The sequence below is a fragment of the Bombina bombina genome, chromosome 2 (assembly GCF_027579735.1).
Source record: "Bombina bombina isolate aBomBom1 chromosome 2, aBomBom1.pri, whole genome shotgun sequence".
Taxonomy (NCBI): Eukaryota; Metazoa; Chordata; class Amphibia; order Anura; family Bombinatoridae; genus Bombina; species Bombina bombina.
This window is the reverse complement of record NC_069500.1, coordinates 88,881,544-88,902,383: the sequence shown is the minus strand read 5'-3', so window position 1 is coordinate 88,902,383 and position 20,840 is coordinate 88,881,544. Positions and strand designations below refer to the sequence as shown.

At 37.2% G+C, this 20,840-nt stretch overlaps 1 long non-coding RNA gene across 1 annotated transcript in view; it reads right to left on the bottom strand.

The window, feature by feature from the left end:
• LOC128648470 (uncharacterized) overlaps positions 1-9,101 on the bottom strand; it is a 43,208-nt gene extending 34,107 nt beyond the window's left edge. Inside the window, exon 1 of the long non-coding RNA XR_008400601.1 lies at positions 9,017-9,101. This is a non-coding gene — a long non-coding RNA (uncharacterized LOC128648470). The remainder of the gene's footprint in view (positions 1-9,016) is intronic.
• Between the last annotated feature and the right edge of the window lie 11,739 nt (positions 9,102-20,840).

Genomic DNA, 20,840 nt, shown 5'->3' with positions numbered 1-20,840 from the left:
GGCTGGAGTTTTGTCATTAGATTTCTAACACTCACTTCAGTCATGACTCTAAATACCAGCGTTAGAAAGATCCCATTGAAAAGATAGGATACGCAATTGACGTAAGGGGATCGTGAGCGTTAGACCCTTTCCTGACTGACTCCAAATACCAGAGGGCGGTAAAAACCAGCGTTAGGAGCCTCTAACGCTGGTTTTGACGGCTACCACCCAACTCTAAATCTAGGCCTAAGTGATTACAAATCCATCCCTATACAGACATAGCTTTTTAACCATCACATAGGTTATAAATGCCTAATTAAAGGAACAGTCAACTCGAAAATGTTTATTGTTTAAAAAGATAGATAATAATTTATTACCCATTCCCCAGTTTTGCACAGCCAACATAGTTATATTAATATACTTGTAACCTCTGTGATTACCTTATATCTAAGCCTATTATGACAGCCCCCTGATCACATTACTTTTTATTGATTATCTATTAACTTGCATTTTAGCTGTGTTGTGAAGAACCCACGGGCGTGAGCACAATGTTATCTATATGGCCCACAAGAACTAGCAGTCTCCTGTTGTGAAAAGCAAATAAAAAGGCATGTGATAAGACGCTGTCTGTAGTGGCTTAGAAACAGGCAGACATTTAGAGGTTTAAATGTTATGAAATATATTAATATAACAATATTGTTTGTGCACAGCTGGGGTATGGGTAGTAAAGGCGTTATTTAACTTTTAAACAATAACAATTTTAGTGTTGACTGTCCCTTTAATATACATAGATCTTACGGGACATTCGTCATAATTGATGTATGTAAAACTGCTGCTTTACGACATGGCTTAAACAAATGAGTGTGTAAAGATGTTTTATGTAATTGGGATAAAAAGCCTGCATGATCAACATGTGAATATATTGTGATTGAAGGTGGTTCAGTCATATTCATGTAAATGTTGGATATGTTCAAAAGTTATCAAACTTCATATAAAATTGTCTAGTCTATAGATTAATGAAAAGAACCAAACAAATGTTGTATTATTTTCATATCACAGATTCACCAATCAGCCTGGGCCTAACTACCATGGGAGCAGTTACTACCAGACTCACAGATAAAGACAACCCAGGGCCATTAATTGAAAACACATATAATTAGATAGATAATTCATCTAGTGAATAGTGATGGGCACTGGAGAGATGGTGAAGGAGCAGAACACGCCTCAGATTATGACGTGGGCTGGTTCTAGTTATGCCACTTAAATTCAGCTCCATTTTATTGACATATAACAGAGACTAGTAAGTCATCCTAAGACTGACCTTAAATGTCCATTTTCTTAATAGTAATACAATACAATAGCCCTTATATATTTTTAAGATTGTATTTGTGATTTGTTTTACATCTATGGATAACTGTTACTACCAACACTATCCCACTACCTTTATCCATTTTTGTCTATTTTTGTTATGTAAAATAGTCTTAAATTCTACATTTAATTGAAAAACTTAATCCAGGGTTCTTCAAACTTTTGATACCCAAGACCCAGTGCAATGATACCACACACCTTTGTGACTCTATATTGATATATGGTATAAATAATTCTGAAGTAATATACAACAAAATAGCTGCAATTTGTGGCAAAGTGAGTACAATTTGAGCATACTTAATTTCTGACTGAAGTCACACTTAAAAGTGTTGTAAAAGATAATAGCACACACTCACACTCTCATACAACACACATACTTTCATATAACACACACACAAGTCTCGACTCAATAAACATGGTGTTGCGACCCAGTAATGGGTCCTGTTTTATCTTCATTTATATAAGGAGATCAAGCACAGGTCTTCATAACTGTAAACTTTATTGAGAATGCTACACACACATACACACACAATGCAAGAGGCACTTCCTGACTGTACCATTGGCTCATACCAACTGATAATCGCAATATCACACTTTTTCTTTTCTTTTTAAACAACAGAAAACTTAAAGTAATTTTTTTAACTGTAGTCTATGTGAAAAAAACTTCAGTCCCTTTTAACATTGTTCAATGAGATGATTAGATTTTTTGATATATCGACCTGACCTTGTTTGCAAAAAACCCTAAACGCTCTACAATTGAATTGAGGAACATTGTCTAATATTATTACTCTTGGAATGCCATGTCTCGCCAAAATTGCTTTTACTTTTCTGATCACTGTTCTTGCTGACTGATCTTCCAATAATCCTTCCTCTGGGTAATTAGAGAAGTAATCCATTACTAAGACATAATGCTGATTTTTGAAAACAAACAAGTCCATTCCTAACTTTTCCAAGAATGCCAACTGGAGGTCCGTATCTAGTATAGGCTCTTTAGGTAACTGAGGTCTGAATTTTTGGCAAGTCCAGCATTGAGTGATCATTGTCTCAATGTTTTCATTCATGTTTGGCCAGTACAAAATGTCTCTAGCTCGTCTTTTTGTCTTTTCTATACCTGAATGACCTTCCTGTAGTCTTTTCAGTATTTGACGTTGCAAACTCGCTGGTACAATAATCTTTTGTCCTTTCTAAAATACCCCTTTTATCAAAGAAAGTTCAGAAATGTATGGTCTATACAGTGATGGCATTAGTGTCTTAGATTTGCCTTTAGAAACTGCTTTCAACACTTGACTTAAAAGAGAATCTGTTTCTGTAGCCTGTTCTATTGCTGCCCACATTGCATGACTAAACGGGGCTGTCTTCAAGATCAGATTGACGTAAACAGCCACCTCTTTCTGCAACTGTAAGTCCTCATTGTTAACTGGTAAGTAAGCTCATAACAGAGCATCTGCTACCACCAACTCCTTGCCAGATATAAAATCCAAGGGGAAGTCATACCTTTGAAGTCTCAGCAACAAACATTGAATTATTGGAGGTGCATCTATCAATCCCTTTTGGTAGATGTGAATCAAAGGTTTGTGATCAGTTTCTGCTGAAAATACTCTCCCATACAAATAAACATAAAAATTTTCACATCCGTAAACTAGTCCCAGTGCTTGTTTTCAATTTGAGCATAGTATTTTTCTGTATCTGTCAATGCCCTTGATGTAAAGCCACAGCCATCCATCCTGAGCCTTGAATGTGAAATAGAACTGCTTCCAATCCATTCTGTGAATCATCAGTTGACAACTTTGTTTTTGCTGTTGGATCAAAGAATTGCAGAGTTGCTGCAGTAGTAAGCATTTCCTTCAAAAACCATTCTTTCTGGTGATTCTCTAAACATTCCCAGGCATAGTTTTTTCTAAATAGTTGTCGCATTAGTACAGTTTTGTCTGGTAAATTAGGTATGAACTTGCCAAAGTAATTCACCATTCCTAGTAAGCATTATATATCTTGCTTATTTTCTGTAATTGCCTTAATCTTTTTTATGTCTGATAAAACACCACCTCCAGTGAGTTGTTCTCCCAAATATTGAATTGAAGTTTTTCTGAATTGACACTTTGGGGCCGAATTATCAATCTCCGAATGAAAACAGAAGTTATAAAGCAGCGATCTAAAGACCGCTGCTCCATAACTTGTCCGTCTGTTCTGAGGCGAAACTGCTTGTGCAATGATAAATTCCGACCACGTATGCTGTCGGCATTTATCGATGTGCAGCGGACATGATATGCTACATAATATCATGTCCGCTCGCACTTTGATAAATATGCCCCTTTTTCTTATTGAACTTCAAATTATTCTCCTTAGCAACCTCTAAGACCATCTTTAGCCACCCGTTTTTTCCACCAACACCATAGAATGAACCCATTCAGTAGGTGTCTTGATTTTCTTTATAATACCTTTTTCCTCCATCCTGGCAAGTTCCCATTTAAGACGATCCCTTAGAGCAACTGGAACATTTCACATGGCATGCACTACTGGACGATAAACTTCTTTTAGTTGTATTTTATGTTGCATTGTAAGATATCCTATTCCTTCAAATTCTTCAGCATAGTCTGTTAATAAATGTTCTATGTTCTCTTCTTTATTAGTTCCATCAATGCCATTTACCCTTTTAATCAGTCATAAAGTTTCACACATTTGAAGACCCAGCAGAGCTGGTTTGTTTCCTGGAACTACCAGCATGTTCATTTTATGAGTTTGATTTCCATATTCCAGGAACACACTGCACTTGCCAAGCACTGGGTTAAAATCCCCATTTTGGGGCCTATTTATGATTGTGCGAGCGGACATGATCCGATATAGCGGATCATGTCCGTGTAATATCTCAGTTCATGATTGCCTGTCTCTTTAAATATTTGCACTACCTCTTCTTATTCGTTTCCTATTTAAAGGGATTTTCCCTCCTCCAAATTTGCTTCTGTTGCAAATCGTCAGAGGAGCAACTTGCAAGCAGCATATTGTTTCTCTCCTTATCCTTTCCTCTCGGACTCCAGCTAATATTACCTGCTCTTCATTATACTCTGGAAATCCTCCACTAAGTCTGTTTCCAGGCTCTCTAAGACTGTTGCTTACCTATTTTATTTGGAATTTCTCCTTCTCCCTCCGTTTTATACCTTACAGGTTAGCTGGAAGAGGATTGGAGTTTCTCCTGTCACTCAACCTACTGACATCGTAGCTTCCTGCTGAACACGGAACCTTGTAGTGTCTCTCATGAGAACAGCCTTAACCGCCATTCTGTTAAGTTTGCTCCTAAGTGTTTGGCAGAGGAAGATACCAGGGGATCCTTTCAGACAGCTTTTCACAGAGTCAGGTACTATTTCAACTTCTTCTCCATTTGTATTACCAGATTGCTTCCAGTGACACTTAGCTTTCTTCCAAGTTTTCGTTTGGGTCTTCATAAAGTTATCATTGTGAATTCCCACTTATCAAAGTATTTCCAACTGCTATTTTCTGATCAACGCTATTCAAGTATATTTTATCAGAGCTTAATTTCTTATTTTGTTTCTGATTATACTTATAGTCACAAATATCTCATTTTCTTCAGCTGGATTAATGTGATTGCAAGAGGTATCATTGCAGTCCACTGCACATCGATAAATGCTGACAGCATATGCTCTCAGCATTTAGCATTGCACCAGCAGTTCTTGTGAACTGCTGGTGCAATACCGCCCCCTGCAGATTCGCGGCCAATCAGTGTCAATCATCCCGATCATATTCGATCGGGCTGATTTGTGTCTATTTCTGTCTGCCGCCTCAAAGCAGGCGGACAGGTTATGGAGCAGTGGTCTTTAGACCTTGATAAATATGCCCCTATACGTCTTTAGTTTAACTGAGCTGTTCAGAAGGTTTGGTTTGTTCTTCAGCTGGTGATACTTGCTCTCAGGCTTCAAATTAGCTTATGCACCTATATCTACTTTGTAAGCAATATTAGTGCCATTTGTAATAGCTTCAATGACCCACTCCTTATCTGTAGCTTTGGTTAAGTCAAGTATTCCAATAAAGAATTCTTCTGATTCCTCACTTTCTGACTGGTCAACAATGTGAACTGTTTTTTTTAGCTTAACATATCTTTTGAAAGTGATTCCTTTTTCCACATTTTCTGCAGATTTGTCTTATACCATGCTGCTTTCCACATCTCGTACATAGCCAGTCTGATACAGGCTGTGAATTTGCTTTTTGTGTGATAAAACTTTTCGAATCGAATGTCACATTCGAATTCGAATATTACATTTATAAAACACAGTATTAGACTAGAAATACTATTTTGAATTTGAATGTCACATTTGAATCGAATATCACATTCGAATCGAATATCACATTTAAAACACAGTATTAGACTAGAAATACTATTTCAAATTCGAATGTGATATTCGAATTCGAATGTAGCATTCGAATTCGAATATTACATTTATTAAACACAGTTGTAGACTAGAAATACTATTTCAAATTTGAATGTCACATTCGAATTTGAATGTCACATTTCGAATTCGAATATTACATTTCGAAATTGAATGAATACATAGCTAAACATTCTATTATTCGAACAAATATTTTCGAATTTTATTGAAAAATTCAAAAACGAAAATTCGAAAATAGAATGTTAGAATGTTATATAAACATTCGAAATTCGATTAGAACGAACTAATGTATCAAAATTCGTTTTAAATTTTGAATTTTTAGAAACATTCGCCCATCCCTAATGATGCACTTACTCAGTTCATGAGAAGCTGTAGTCACTCTGCCAGAGCCTTGACTCACTTCACTCTTTCAATTTGCTGCATAGATGTTGGATTCCTCAGAGTCCTTGCTTGTCATTTCAGATGGAAGCAGGGAACTCCTTATTCTGACACCATGTTTTATATTCATGTATATAAGGAGATCAAGCACAGGTCTTCAGAACTGTAAACTTTATTGAGAATGCTACACACAGAAACACAATGCAAGAGGCACTTCCTGACTATACCATTGTGCACATAACAACAGGTTGATATGGCTCATACCAACTGATAATCTCAATATCACACAGGTCCCAACCCGTGGTTTGAACCCTGACAATCTATTTTTTTTTTTTTTTTTTTTTTAATTTAATATTTTTATTGAGGAACTGCATAGTACAAATAATAAACATACATAAAAATGTACATTAGCGATAAAACAGATATTATATAATAAACAGGTATTCATCAAATGTTTAAAGAGTCCTCTGGTTTTGTTTACAATTTCTGCCCCTGATAATACGATTCAGGCCGCTCTTGGACCTTACCTTTTAAATTAAAGTAATGTTGGGGACCATTATGTATCAGGTTAAAGAAAACAATAAAAAGGAAAAATAAACAGGTATAACAAGTACACAAAGAGTTAAACCTTAAGGTAAAAATGCTTAGGCTAGACCTTCTGGTATCTTTCTGAAGAAGGAAATGAAGTGCATACTCCAGATCTTGTATATTACAGAGGGGTGACATAGCAATGAACATAACAGATAAGCTATTGCTCCATCTATTCCAACTCCGACCATTGGAATTATTAATAATATCTCATAACTTAATTATGACAACCTAGTATGCATTATGCGTGAGTAAAAAATATTCCACAGGAAGAACTTATAATTAAGGACTGCTGTCTACGTGGTGATACATATTGTCCAATACAATTAACATCAGAACCCATTTCACTTTATTGAAATTGATGCTTGTTCTGTTTCGCCCATAGCCTCGGCCGCAGGCCACCAAGCGAATATTTATTATGACATATTGTGGTTATATGCAATGTTGTCCTGATACATGTTTTTATTGTCTAAAATGTTCCTCCAGGGGCCCCCCACTAACCCCCAGTATGACAGACAAACAAATAAGATAATATTAGGACATTAACATTGTTAGCAGGACTAGTGTCAATAACATGGTGTCATACATAGCCAGCATAACGTAGTAATCATTTGATGCAGTCCTGTGGAGTCTTGCAATGTGCTAGAGTTGCCTGGTATATTTTATATAAAGCACAAACCTATAGATAAATAAGCAAATAGCTGAAACATAAAAAGCAGAGCAACTGGGCTAAATATTGATACTTAACAAACTGGGAAATCATTTTAGCCCCAAGGCTTAGGTTATCCATTTGAGAGTATCCCAGCAGGGTTGCATGAGTCCCCCAATAAAGCGTGAGAAGAATGGCTCCGAGGAAAAGAAAGATTTTTATGTGTAGTCCCAGATTCACATATTTTGCGGAGATCATTCTGCACCATTTGGGTTGCTTCCGAGGAGAAATGAAGTTGATCATAATTGCCAAGCATGGCCGCCAGCACAGAAAGCAATTGCAGCTCAGTCATGACCTCCTGGGGGCCCCCACGAGAAACCCCCCCCAGTTAGTATCGGTAGGTTATGTCCCTTCTTCGACTGGGGCCTATTTAACCCACCGGGTGTGCACAAAGTCTTATACCGCATTGAGCTCTTCTGCTCCGTTCTTATTGCATGTGGGCTATTTGCTTTCTCTAATGTTGGCATGACCCATCTCGGTTCACTGAGTAAGGTACCTTCTAAGGGCTCCTTTTGTATGCTGGGTATGTCCAGGGTGAGCACCTCGGTACTGTCGGCTGTTACAGATGAAAAGCGCATCGCTAGGGTGTCGAATGGAGCTTTATCAATTAGTTGCTGGAACATTAATTCAAGTTTCTGCCATCTTGCTTGAAAGTTGTCATGCGTATCTAGTTCTCCTGCAGTAGCCATCTTAACTACGCCGTATGTTCCACTTCAAATTATAGAGATGCGTGAATATAAGTCCAAAAGGTAGTATATTCAAAGAACTCAGTGTGTAGTGACTGAAAAAGTCAGTAAGGCAGAATCCTGCTGCCAGCACTGATAACCCGGTGGAGCCGGGGGAGGTCGTTACCTACAGATAGGCCGCCGCCTTAGGTCTTTTTCGTCCGAACTAAAGCTCTGATTTCATAAAAACAACAAACATAGAGTATGTTCTAGTCACCGTAGCTCCTGTGACTGTTGTGTGTTGAGATATGTAGAAGGTTTCGTTGTTAAGTGCTCTTAAATCGGCCTGAACCCTGACAATCTATTTTATCTAATACACTACACTTATCTCAACTCTCCAGTATGTAATATAGTTTGTGTACTGTAAATCATAAAGTATATGTGAAAGATTAGAAATGTTAAAAACATTTCCATTTTGCCTACACATTTCCAGTTGGCTGATCAGCCACTTTCTTCCTCAACTCAACTACTGACTACTATAACCATGATGAACCATGGGATATAAAACAATTTAATCCAGGAGCCAATACATTTTAGGTGCCAGGTTTCAATATTTTAAGTGCCAGATATTCATTTGTCATGAAGAAATAAAATTATACAAATTAGTACTTTATTAACCCATGTGATAATTTTAGAGAAAAGCTCCCTTGACAATGTATAAACCACATACAAAGCACCTTAACTTAACAAAGCTAATATAGTAGGAGTTAGAAATATAGCAAAAACAGGGTACAGTATGGCTGCCAGAACACAAAATAACATGAGGAGTACTATTATTTCAATATTTTATTGGACGTAAACCAAGAAACAGGGAACAAAGCATATACATTTGAAAAATATAAAGTTTTTCTTATTTAAATCAAGAGTATTACCTTGTTATTTGCTTGTTTCATTGACAGAAACATGAAATTCTGGTCATATCTCAAGGCTTATGTTGCAATACCAGTTGAATTCATAAGTTCTATAAAAAGAAAAGAAGGTACACAATTATAAAGGACAAGAAAGGAAAATTAATTTAAAAAAAGATATGATGGCAGAAGAATTTCTAAACATACCTCATCATAGCCATTAAAACATTTTTTTTTACCATAACAGAAAACATAGGAAAAGGCATTAAAATATGACTAAAAAGACACATCATTTAAAGGGCCATAATACCCAAATGTTGAAACACTTGAAAGTGATGCAGAATAGCTGTAAAAAGCTGACTAGAAAATATCACCTGAACATCTCTATGTAAAAAAGAAAGATATTTTACCTTAAAAGTTCCTCAGTAGCCACATCCCATTGTAAAGGACTTCTAAGCAGCAAATTAGAATGTCTGTCCCGGGACAGCTAAGGGGTTGAGCCTTGTGCACTCTCATATTATTTCCCTATTCAGTTTAAAGGAAGTTTACTATGAAATCTCATGAGAGTTGAGTCAAATCTCATGAGATCACAGAAAAAGAGTTCATGACCTCAGCACTGTTGATGCTGATTGGCTGCAGTTCATTTCTTCATTTTTAAATAAAGTTTTACCTGCAGCTGGGCAGTAACTGAGTATAACTTTTTACACAGAACTTACTCTGCTGAGCTGAGGAGATTGTGAGGTAAAATATCTTCCTTTTTTACATAGAGATGCTCAGGTGATATTTTCCTGTCAGTTTTTTACAGTTATACTGCATCAGTTTCAAGTGATTTAGCATATGAATATTATGTCCCTTTAAAGTGAATGTAAATTTTGATTTTTAAACATTTGATTAAAAACAGGGGCACTTTAATTCATCAAAATTTACATTTCACTCCTGTTGTGAAAAAAAAACTTACCTTTTTATCTTCACAGCAGCTCCAGCGTTCTCAACCCTTTCCAAAGCCTCTTCCTGGGTCTAAAATCTGGCTTCCTCCAATCAAGGCATTGAATAAGACACTGATTCCCCCGGAGGGAAGCCGTGATTGGAGGATGACCTATCCATCATTTCTGACATCAGAAATGGCTTGCAATGACCAGAGGAAGCTGGAGCTGCTGTGAAGATTAAAAGGTAAGTTTTTCTTCACAACAGGAGTGAAATGTAAATTTTGATGAATTAAAGTGCCCCTGTTTTTAATCAAATTTTTAAAAACCGGGCACTTTAGCATCAAAATTTACATTCACTTTAAGTACTGTGATATTTCAAGTAACCCTAGCATAAAAAATGTGAGGTAAGTGTATTGATTCTGGGCCTCTTAAAGGGACACTGAACCCAATTTTTTTCTTTTGTGATTCAGATAGAGCATGCAATTTTAAGCAACTTTCTAATTTACTCCTATTAGCAATTTTTCTTTGTTCTCTTGCTATCTTTATTTGAAAAAGAAGGCATCTAAGTTTTTTGTTTGTTTCAGTACTCTGGACAGCATTTTTTTATTGGATGAATTTAACCACCAATCAGCAAGGACAACCCAGGTTGTTCACCAAAAATGGGCTGGCATCTAAACTTACATTCTTGCAGTTCAAATAAAGATACCAAGAGAATTAAGAAAATTTGATAATAGGAGTAAATTAGAAAGTTGCTCAAAATGTCATGCTCTATCTGAATCACAAAAGAAAAAATTTGGGTACAGTGTCCCTTTAAGTATGTGCTGTCTAATGAGGCACACAAAGAACATATAACTCTTTGCAGCAGAAAAGAAATATATTTTACCTCAAAATGTTTTCAGCTCACAACAATAAGTGCTCTGTGAACATTTATCCTTCAGCTGCTGTCAGATGCATACTGAGAAACAACAGCCAATGCTTTATCATTGCTGATGCCACACTTCATTACTGTGATCTCATGAGATTTCACTGAAATCTCGTGAGATGTCACAGTAAACTTTCTTAATCTGAGGAGGGAAATAACACGACTGTGCCTGCACATGCCAGATGCACGTTCCCTTGCAAGTCCTGGGACTAGCACCCTGATTAGCTGCTTAAAGCCACTTTATAATGAGATGTAGTTACTGAGGTAAAATATATTTATTTTTTCCATAGAGATGTTTAGGTAATACAATTTATAGTCAGCTTTTTACAGCTATGCTGCATCACTTTCAAGTGCTTCAACATTTGGGTATCATGTAACTTTAAACGTTCATGATTTAGTAGTGCATTTCATTTTTAAATTCCCTTCTATTATCAAATTTACTTTGTCTTCTTGGGTACCTTTGTTGAAAAGAATGTGTACATATCCCTAGCAGCAGCAATGTACTACTGGGAGATAGGTGTTGATTGGTGGCCACACATATTTGTCTTTAGTCCCTGGCTCACCAGATGTGTACAGCTAGCTCTCAGTAGTCCATTGCTGCTCAGGAATTTACTTGAATTATGTGTTTAATACTTTTGCAGAGGTTAAACACATGGTTATAGGAAAGCAATAGTGCAATAATAAAATTATCTTTAACATATTAGAGCATTTTATTTTTTAAATCTTATAGCCCTAACTGCTGATCAGTTTCCACCCATGTGTTGAGCTGTTTTGGAATTTTTAAATGTTGCTCACATTTAAGCCCCAATGTTTGTCAGTGAGAAACCTACACATATTATATACAGGGTGTTTTTCCGCAAACCCTGCATATTTACTCTTTGGGGTATATTTATCAAATAGCGGATGCTGCAATCTACTCCCATAGTTTTAGATTCCCCTGAAACTGAAATTAAGAAGCAGCTGTCTTTAGATTCACATTTCTATCCTTTGATTTTGGTTTTTATTTTTAATTTGTATTGCATTTATTATTAAGATCACTCTTTCGCCACCTCTGAGGTGGTGGACAGCAATCATCCAGATCGGATACGATCGGGATGATTGACACCCCCTGCTAGCGGCCAATTGGGCGCAAATGTGCAGTGGGCGGCATTGCACAAGCGTTTCATGAGAAATGCTTGTGTAATTATAAATGCCGACAGAGTATGTGTATTTTTTAAAAAAAAGTTTAATAAACAAGGTTGTAAAAAATAGTATGTTTGTGGGGGTTTTTTGTAAAAAAAAAAAAAAAAGGGGGATATCCACATATACAAAAAAGGCCCTTTAGGTATAAGTATATAACTTTGAAGTGCACGTTGGGACTCCAATGAGCCTCTACTCAAATAAATGCATATTTATACACGCTAGGTGATTACTGTTACCATAGTGATCACCTGGCTATAAAAACATGTATATGGGCTTTATTTTAAAGAGGGACTTCTGGGTATATTAAAACAAGGGGTCATGGGGGTATCTAGGCCTTTTTGATAACCTGTTTTATAAGTGCCTAGAGACCCCTAACCTGCAGGGATTTTTACATTTTATTTTTTTATATATATGTATTTCAACAATAACACAATTTAAAAGAGCAAACAGTTGCCTTTCAAATGGTGAGTTCTACGACTTGATGTAGAACTTTATATTTAGATATATTGAGGGTTTTTTTTTAACTTTTGGTAAAACACTAAACTTGAAAGTGTTGGTGATATTCACCCTGGACTGAATAATTCTTCAGACCACGACAGGTTAAAGAGGGTTCGCTTATTGAAAGATCACACTGCAGTGAGGAGAGAATGAATACAATGTTTTTCTCGGGGGGGGGGGGGGGGGTCAGTCCCCTTCCCAAACATTTATACAGGAGGCAGGGCATTCCTGGACTCCATATCTCGGCTAATTTTTCACAAGTAGGTGAGGTAAAGTTTAATTTATGCTCTTTGCTGCTTCAGTGAGCGCTGGCAGTAGGTTAATATAGTTCCAGAAATACCCCAGTAAATCTAGATTTTTTTTATTTTTTTGTGTCCTGTAAATCCCCTGCTATAAATGGGGGCAACTAAACATGTTCCAAATTGTGCAACAATATTAAGATGCCTTGTTTTCTCAAACGTTGCATTCTCCACCCCCCCTCCCCCATTCCCCACATTATTACCGGTATTGTATATCACATCTCATCGCTTACCACCAGACACCTGTCTTAACACTGCTAAACTTTAATATAACACAAGAACACAGATAAAGAAGAACTTACATTACAGTAAGCTATCAGAATGGTAATGACAATAGGTTACAATCAAAGGCCACAGCATCCTCTGGAGCACTGCATTGCACATTGCACGTAAATACAGTAGATTTGCATAGTCAACAACTATGAGTAGTAGATTTTTGTCTGACAAATGTCAAAGTTATGTATATTTCCACTCCCCTTGTATCATGTGACAGCCATCAGCCAATCTCAAATGCATATACGTATAGTCTGTGAATTTTTGCACATGCTCAGTAGGAGCTGGTGACTCAAAAGGTGTAAATATAAAAAGACTGTGCACATTTTGTTAATAGAAGTAATTTTTAAAGTTGTTTAACATTGCATGTTCTATCTGAATAATTAAAGTTTAATTTTGACTTGAATGTCCCTTTAACGACGCATGTCGTACAGGGTACGTCGCACACAACCTGGTCTTTAAAGACCAGCGACGTACCCTGTACGACATTGGGGTTTAAAGCGTCTGGAAGCGATCCTGATCGCTTCCAGCCGCTTTCCGGTTATTGCAGTGATGCCTCGACATCGAGTCATCCTGCAGTAACACCCCTTGGCCATCCGATGCAGAGAGAGCCACTTTGTGGCCCTCTCTGCACCGGACATCGATGGCCGGTATCGTTGGTGGGTGGGAGGTGGGTGGGCGGCCACCCTATGATGTTGAGGGGGGCGGGATCGTCATGGGCGTGCACAGGGACGCGCACGTGCACGGGGGCGGGCGCGTGCACGGGTGGAAGCGGGTGAGAACGGCTACACTACAGAAAATGTAAAAAAAAGTAAGAGAGTGGGGTAATATTTTATTTAAAAAAAAGCATCTAAGGGATCTGGGAGGTGGTGGGGGGGTTGGTCTTGGGGGGGGGAAGCTACACCACAGAAAAAAAAATTAAAACAAAGCTTTTTTTTTAGTAAACTGGGTACTGGCAGACAGCTGTCAGCACCCAAGATGGCTACCAATAAGGTAGAGGGGGAGGGGTAGAGAGCTGTTTGGGGGGGATCAGGGAGGTTGGGGGCTAAGGGGGGATCCTACACATCAGCAAATGTAAATATGCTTAAAAAAAAAATATTTAAATACCTTTTATTTTAGTACTGGCAGACTTTCTGCCAATACTTAAGATGGAGGGGACAATTGTGGGGTGAGGGAGGGAAGAGAGCTGTTTGGGAGGGATCAGGTGTGATGTGTCAGGTGGGAGGCTGATCTCTACATAAAAGCTAAAATTAACCCTGCAAGCTCCCTACAAGCTACTTAATTAACCCCTTCACGGCTGGGCATAATACACGTGTGGTGTGCAGCTGCATTTAGCGGCCTTCTAATTACCAAGAAGCAACGCCAAAGCCATATATGTCTGCTATTTCTGAACAAAGGGGATCCCAGAGAAGCATTTACAACCATTTGTGCCATAATGCACAAGCTGTTTGTAAATAATTTCAGTGAGAAACCTAAAATTGTTAAAAATTTAACGTTTTTTTCATTTGATCGCATTTGGCGGTGAAATGGTGGCATGAAATATACCAAGATGGGCCTAGATCAATACTTGGAGTTGTCTACTACACTACACTAAGGCTAAAATTAACCCTAGAAGCTCCCTACATGCTCTCTAATTAACCCCTTCACTGCTGGGCATAATACATGTGTGATGCACAGTGGCATTTAGCGGCCTTCTAATTACCAAAGACAACGCCAAAGCCATATATGTCTGCTATTTCTGAACAAAGGGGATCCCAGAGAAGTGTTTACAACCATTTATGCCATAATTGCACAAGTTGTTTGCAAATAATTTCAGTGAGAAACCTAAAATTTGTGAAAAAAATTGTGAAAAAGTGAACAATTTTTTTTATTTGATCTCATTTGGTGGTGAAATGGTGGCATGAAATATACCAAACTGGGCCTATATCAATACTTTGGGATGTCTTCTAAAAAATATATATATATACATGTCACAGGATATTCAGGGTTTCCTGAAAGATATCAGTGTCCCAATGTAACTAGCGCTAATTTTGAAAAAAAGTGGTTTGGAAATAGCAAAGTGCTTCTTGTATTTATTGCCCTATAACTTGCAAAAAAAGCAAAGAACATGTAAACATTGGGTATTTCTAAACTCAGGACAAAATTTAGAAACTATATAGAATGGTTGTTTTTTGTTGGTTGTAGATGTGTAACAGATTTTGGGGGTCAAAGTTAGAAAAAGTGTGTTTTTTTCCATTTTTTCCTCATATTATATAATTTTTTTATAGTAAATTATAAGATATGATGAAAATAATGTTATCTTTAGAAAATCCATTTAATGGCGAGAAAAATGGTATATAATATGTGTGGGTACAGTAAATGAGTAAGAGGAAAATTACAGCTAAACACAAACACTGCAGAAATATAAAAATAGCTCTGGTCCTTACGGGAAAGAAATTGAAAAATGGCCTTGTCCTTAAGGGGTTAAAGTAAATACAGACTAAACTGAACCAAGGACTGAGCCAAAAAACAGGACTGTCCCTGGAAAAACAGGACAATTGGCAATATAATCTATTCCAGTGTATGCATTAATGCTTAGGGAAACAGATAGTTAAGGGAAAAGAATGTATAAAACTTGAGTGAAATAGAAAAACTTCTGTAAGAAGTGTTTTACAGTAGATAATGGAAAAGAAGAGTCACTGGCCATAGGCAGAGAGAATGCCAGACATCCCAACTCTCTCGGAAGGTCCGGGAGTCTCCCGCATTGAAAAAGCTGCTCCCTGACACCTGCAAATGAAACACAATCCCCCGGAAATAGCGGTGCCAGAGAAAATCAAATTTGTGCCTTTACTTTTCATTTCTACCTCTAGGTGTCACTGTTCCATTACAGCTCAATGTAAATAGTTACTGCTTTCCTCTTTAGACTTTTTCCCCCCTTCCTGATTTCTACTCTACTCTAGTGCGGTGCGAGACATAGCATCAGACCTGATATATATAGGTGAGATGTACAGACTCCCATACCTCTATATTGTGCAGACTCCCATACTCTATAATGTGATAACATTTTCAACTATTTCATAATCAGAGCACTGAGGAATTCTGAATTGGGGTTGGGGGGGCTGGGGGGTACAATAGTGAGGCGATACAGTGAGGTACTACACAGAGGTGGTGCAGTGAGGTACTATAGTGAGGTGGTACAGTGAGGTACTTTAGTGAGATAGTACAGTGAGGTACTATACAGATGTGGCACAGTGAGGTACTATAGTGAGATGGTACAGTGAGGTACTATAGTGAGGTGGTACAGTGAGGTACTATAGTGAGGTGGTACAGTGAGGTACTATAGTGAGATGGTACAGTGAGATACTATAGTGAGATGGTACAGTGAGGTACTATAGTGAGGTGGTACAGTGAGGTACTATAGTGAGGTGATACAGTGAGGTACTATAGTGAGATAGTACAGTGAGGTACTATACAGATGTGGTACAGTGAGGTACTATAGTGAGGTGGTACAATGAGGTACTATAGTGAGGTGGTACAGTGAGGTACTATACAGAGGTAGTACAGTGAGGTAATATAGTGAGGTTGGCATGCAGTGAGGTAGTATAGTGAGGGGCACGGGGGGGGGGGGGCCTCCCTGAAATGAGTTTTTGCAGGTTGGGATGTCTGGAATGCTCACATGTTGATCAAAATATTAAGTTATTCTATTTAGGGATTCAGATAACGTGAAACACCATGTGTAACTTTCATGATTTTTAGAAAAGTGAAATGAGGAAATAAAAGAATTGTAATGTGCACTGCAAAAGAAAAAAAACAAACATTAATAACCATTATATGAATCCATTAATTGATATGAAAAAGAAACATTGACAAATTAGAACCTTTAAAGGGACACTAAATACATTTTATACACGTCCCTCTAATCATGGGTGCTGACATTATAGAACCTAGGTTACACTGCAGGTATCTGAAGGAGAGTTGCTGCACATGTGCAAACAGGTCAGCACTGAAGTGTAGTGAAAGATAGATTTCAACATGGCGACACCCATGATTAGAGGGAGCTAAGGATTAAACTTAATACTATGTTTACAAAATATATTAAGGTCTAGATTACAAGTGGAGCGATATTTTGTGCTTCTGCTATAGTTCTAATTGCTAAAAAAGTGTGTGCGTTGGGTTGCACTGGTATTATGAGTTGAAAGTAAAAAGTTATTGCACTCGCGCCAACCCAAGATGCGCAAACAGGTTACTTCTAGAGCAATTAGACTGTTGCACAAAAGATGTCACGCGCTAACCTGAACTCATATTCTCATATGCACTAACCCGACATGAAAATAGGAATATTTTACATTCCAATGTTCTACACATAGCAGAATATGTTCTATTTATTGATAAATACATATTTCTATATATGAGATGGTACAACTGTTTAATTGCTTGGTAACACAAATTGCTAATCAGCCAATCACATGGCAGAAACTCAATGCATTTAGGAATCTAGACGTGAAGAAGACTAGCTGAAGTTCAAACCAAGCATCAGAATGGGGAAGAGGGATTTAAGTGACTTTGAACGTGGCATGGTTGTTGGTGCCAGACGGGCTGGTCTGAGTATTTCAAATACTGCTGATCTACTGGGATTTTCATGCACAACCATTTACAGAGAATGTTTACAGAGAATGGTCCAAAAAAGAGAAAATATCCAGTGAGTGGCAGTTGTGTGGACAAAAATGCCTTGTTCATGTCAGAGGTCAAATCAGATTGGGCAGACTGGTTCAAGATGATAGAAAGGCAACAGTAACTCAAATAACCATTTGTTACAACCAAGGTATGCAAAATACCATCTCTGAATGCACAACACATCGAACCTTGAAGCAGATGGGGTACAGCAGTAGAAGACCATACCAGGTGCCACTCCTGTCAGCTAAAAACAGGAAACTGAGGCTACAATTCACACAGGCTCACCAAAATTGGACAATAGAATATTAGAAAAACGTTGCCTGGTCTGATGAGTCTCAATTTCAGCTGCGACATTCAGATGGTAGAGTCAGAAATGGAATTTGGCGTAAACAACATGAAAGCATAGATCCATCCTACCTTGTATCAACGGTGCAGGCTGGTGGTAGTGGTGTAATGGTGTGGGGATATTTTCTTGGAACACTTAGGGCCCCTTAATACCAATTGAGCATTGTTTAAATGCCACAGCCTACCTGAGCATTTTTGCTGACCATATCCATCCCTTTATGACTACAGTGTACCCATCTTCTGATGGCTACTTCCAGCAGGATAACGCACCATGTCACAAAGCTCAAATCATCTCAAACTGGTTTCTTGAACATGAGAATGAGTTCACTGTACTCCAAAGGCCTCCACAGTCACCAGATCTCAATCCAATAGAGTACCTTTGGGATGTGGTGGAACAGGAGATTTGCATCATGGATGTGCAGCCGACAAATCTGCAGCAACTGCATGATGCTATCATGTCAATATGGAAAAAAATCTCTGAGGAATGTTTCCAACACGTTGTTGAATCTATGCCACAAAGAATTATGGCAGTATAAATATATACATATATATTTAAAAATACATAGAACATAGTCTGCTATCTGCAGAACATTGGAATGTGAAATATAGTAAATATACAGTATAACACTTTATTAAAAATTAATATTGCAGAAATATGTTTTTTCATGTTTTCATCAGGGCTCTAATGCACTTCTATATATGTCTATATATGTATACATTTGTATTTATGTGTTTATATGTGTATATATATCTCTGTAAATACAGTTCTAAAAACATAAATACATTCCTACACATATATTACACGCACATATACAGACATCTCAACCTGCAAAAACTAATTTCAGGGAGGTGGCTTCCGCTACTGCACAGCCCCCCCTCCTCCCCCAGTTATATATTGGACACCTTGAAACCATAAATAAGATAGGGACTTATCATTAAAGTAGCTTCCCACTAAAGTCACATTAAAAAAGTAGCTTTATTGCACAACCACATACAACAAACCTATTTTCCAGTGATCGTACGCTTGTTGAATGCTTAAATATTTTAGAATACGAAGTTTAATTACGTGCAGTAAATAAGGCAGTATTTGTGTTTTTATTTTATTTAAATCAGTGGGGACATTTTGATTACTGATGCATGCTTTGAGGGTTCTATAACGTCCCAGCAACTAAAGGCATTCCTTAAAGAACCACTTTTCTGGATTGGGCCACATTGGATCATGGTACTTGGCATTTCAGGGAGATTGCATTCTATTTGCTGGCATCAGAGAGTCGCTATTACAATCAGGGAGACTCCCTGAACTTCAGGGAGAGTTTGGATGTCTGCATATATATATATATATATATATATATATATATACATACATATCCATCTTTAAAGATGTATATGTATGTATCCCTATCTTAAAGTCTTTTGCCTGCTTTTTTTTCTTCTAACACCTGAGATCTCATATCTTTGAGCAATTATAACTTTTGTGTGCAATATTTTTTGTGAATAATTTGTATTAGATGGTGTTACTATACTTTGTAATGTATTTTTCATATGTTTTGTGCAGCTATTTTTTTTTTTCACAAAACAGTTAACCACAGCTCTGAGATTGCGTTAATCATTCTAGTGTAAATTACAATTGTGCTCACGTGATCGCACTCAATCTGTAATTTGAGAGCAATTTAACCTGCGAGAAAAAAAAGAAAGTGAAAACCAACACGCTAATGTTTTCCCTCCACTTGAGATCTGGACCTTAGTGTTTAAAATCCCTTTCAGCAACTGGGAAAAGTCTAACAATCTGGTAAAACAAAATAAATATTATAAACTTTGCGCGGAAGGTTTTTTTTTTGTTTTGTTTTTAGTATTGACTGAACAGTATCACATGGCCATACTGTCTGATATAACCTGCGTTTCCTTCAAGGCCTCCTGAGTTATTTGTTCCAACAACAGATGGCATGATGTCAGACCATTTGCTTGCTTCACCATTTATGTGAACATAGCAAGAATATGTTGATCCAATTACTATTATCTCATATAAATTTAAAGTAACTTTGTTCAATAACTAAATGCTCAAAGTACCAACATTAATTAAAAACACAAAAAAAACTGTATGTAATATTAAATTTATTATAAATATACAACAAGGTTATTCATATTACAAATGTTACCAACAGGAAATGGTCTGCACTGTATGTTGATGTACAATAAAGTTACAATTAATGTGTATGTGTGGTTGTTGGTCCAGGATACAGAAGTACAGTAAGGGTTAGAGTAGGTATAGGGTTCATATGTGAAGAAACAAGTAAACTTTAGAAATATAAAGAAATATAAATTAAATATAACTAATATAAAAAATTCCACAGCACAATTTGTTCTTGAAAACAAACTAATCCTTAAATACAGTTGATTTTACATATAGATTAATTTAATGCATTTCAATTAAAAAGAAAAGGTAATTTTGTGGCAGTTATAGGCCTGTTAGCATATACATCACTCCTATAGGCCTATTAGCATATAGATCGCTCCAGTAGCCTTATGGTTAAAACCACCAAATAATATTATGTCATCAAAAAAAGTTAATTATTTTTTACTGCAGCATTTTATGCAGTAAATCATTCTGTCTGGAAATCACTAGGTCCACCCAAAAAAAGGAGGGAATAGTTTTAGAGTGTGATTGGTACATGAACCAGCATGCAACTTCTCTCCCACAGCCACATCATCTTAACGGAACATGAAACCCAAAAATTTTCTAGTATGATTTA